The sequence below is a fragment of the Dipodomys ordii genome, unplaced genomic scaffold (assembly GCF_000151885.1).
Source record: "Dipodomys ordii isolate 6190 unplaced genomic scaffold, Dord_2.0 Scaffold60, whole genome shotgun sequence".
In the NCBI taxonomy this organism is placed as follows: domain Eukaryota; kingdom Metazoa; phylum Chordata; class Mammalia; order Rodentia; family Heteromyidae; genus Dipodomys; species Dipodomys ordii.
This window is the reverse complement of record NW_012267276.1, coordinates 3,560,631-3,563,129: the sequence shown is the minus strand read 5'-3', so window position 1 is coordinate 3,563,129 and position 2,499 is coordinate 3,560,631. Positions and strand designations below refer to the sequence as shown.

General features: G+C 39.3%; 1 protein-coding gene across 1 annotated transcript in view; it reads right to left on the bottom strand.

Moving 5' to 3' along the window:
• The window catches only part of Kcnh8 (potassium channel, voltage gated eag related subfamily H, member 8), a 404,007-nt gene that overhangs the window by 123,665 nt on the left and 277,843 nt on the right, over positions 1 to 2,499 (bottom strand). The window lies entirely within an intron of this gene.

The window sequence follows — 2,499 nt, the reverse complement described above, 5'->3', positions numbered from 1 at the left end:
TGAACTCTGGGCCTGGGCACTGTCCCTCAGCTCTTCAGCTCAAGGCTAGCGCTCTACCACTTGAGCCACAGCACCACTTCCAGCTTTTTTCTTTTGTGGTGCTGAGGAATCGAACCCAGGGCCTCATGCATGCAAGGCAAGCGCTCTACCACTGGGCCACCTTCCCAGCCCCACAAAGAAATAATCTTATAAATGTATTAGAAATAATCGCATGAAAGAAAAAACATTTGAATACATATCTTAGGGTTCATTTCCCTAACATCAACTTATCTGACATTTTCTGCTTCACTCAGTTATATACTAGTTATTGCAAATAAGGGAAACCATGGGACCTATGTTTTGTTGGGCCTGGCTTACTTCACTTACTACAATTTTTTCCAAGTCTTTCCATTTCCTAACAAATGGGGCAATGCCATTCTTTCTGATGGAGGCATAGAATTCCATTGTGTATATATACCACATTTTCTTGATCTGTTCATCTACTGAGGGGCATCTGGGTTGATTCCATATCTTAGCTATGGTAAATAAGGCTGCAATAAACATAGTTGTGCTGGTAGCTTTAGTGTGGTCTTGTTTCTGAACATTTGGGTAAATGCCCAAAAGTGGGATTGCTGGGTCATAGGAGAGCTCTATGTAGAGTCTTTTGAGGACCCTCCATAATGCTGTCCAAAGTGGTTGAACAAGTTTACACTCCCACCAACAATGCAGTAAGGTTCCCTTCCGTCCACATCCCCTCCAGCATCTGTTATTAGAGTTCTTGATTATAGCCATTCTAACTGTGGTGAGGTGGTATCTCAATGTTGTTTTGATTTTCATTTCTTTTATGGCTAGAGAAGTTGAACATTTCTTCATGTGTCTATTGGCCATCCTTCTTTCCTCTTCAGAGAAGTTTCTTTTGAAGTCTTTAGCCCATTTATTTATTGGGCAGTTGTTTCTTTGAAGATTTGTTGTTGGGGATTTAATTTTTTGAGTTCCAAGTATATTTTAGATATGAGACCCTTGTCTGTTGTATGGCTAGTGAAGATCTTCTCCCAACCCTTGGGCTTTCTATTGATATTGCTAGCTATGTCCTTTGCCATGCAGAAGCACTGCAGTTTCATGCAATCCCATTTGTCCAACCTTTCTCTGATTTGTTATGTTTCTGGGTCTCTATTAAGAAAATTTTGGCCTGTGCCAAGGAGACCTAGGGTTTCTCCTATTCCATTCTGTAATGTTTTCAGAGAGTTTGCTTTGACTCCGAGGTCTTTGATCCATTTGGAGTTGATTCTGGTGCAGGGAGATATGTAAAGATCTAGCTTTAGTTTTCTACAAGTAGTTAACCAATTTTTCCAGCACCATTTACTGAAGAGGCTGTTTTTCTTCCATTCTATTTTTTTAGCTCCCTTATCGAAGATTAGATGACTATAGGTCTGTAGGTTCATTTCTGGGTTTTCAATTCTATTCCATTGGTCCTGAGGTCTGTTCTTGTGCCAGTACCAAGCTGTTTTGATTGCTATGGCTTTGTAGTAGAGTTTGAAATTTGGTATTGATATTCCTCCAGCACTGTTCTTTCAGGTGAGGATCGTTTTTGCTATGCAGGGTCTTTTATTGTTCCATATGAATCTTTGGATTGCCTCTGCTATTTCCTTGAAGAATGAGGTTGGAATATTGATAGGTATCACATTGAAATTCTAGATAGCCTTGGGAAGTATTGCCATTTTCACAATGTTGATCTTTCCAATCCAGGAGCATGGGAGTTTTTGCCACTTTCTAAGTTCTGTTTTTAGGTATCCAACTTTTTCTATGTACCACATTTGAATGTGGTAGCTATACCACAGGGGAGCAGACACGTACAATAGGTGAGAAGCACCAGTTTTTGATAAGGCTGAAGTGGTACCTGCTCTTAAATCTGAGATACTTTGCTCTGAGTTTCTGAGAAATTAAAATGGTGTTTTCTCTGCCTTTATAGGCAGAGAAAACAAAAATATAAAGAGATTTTAATGTCCAAATAAGGATATGTTAGCAACAAGATTTTGGCAGTAGTCTCCTTAGGAACTTGATCATTAGGAAACATATTTATTTCTTTTGTTGGAGGCTGGTTGGAAAATCCCCAATACAAAGCAAACACCCACACATACACATACAACAAGAATGGGGAAAATGCATTGATATTTTTATGCCAGATGTCTAATTAGTTTAGATAAAATGTTTAATTATGTTTTTTTCCTCTCATGTATCTATCTATGAGTTATGTATGTGTTTGTTAAGATCTCACAGAGGGCAAGAAAATTCAGTGGCAATTCTTCATTATGCAAAACTTCTTTATAAAAATGCACATAATTTCGCTAACAGAGAAAAACTTGTTACTAGTACAAATGTATGAGGTGTGAGATCAATTATTATTTTTTTTTTTGGGTCCGGTCGTGGGGCCTGAACTCTGGGCCTGGGCGCTGTCCCTCAGCTCTTCAGCTCAAGGCGAGCGCTCTACCACTCGAGCCACAGCGCCACTTCCAGCTTTTT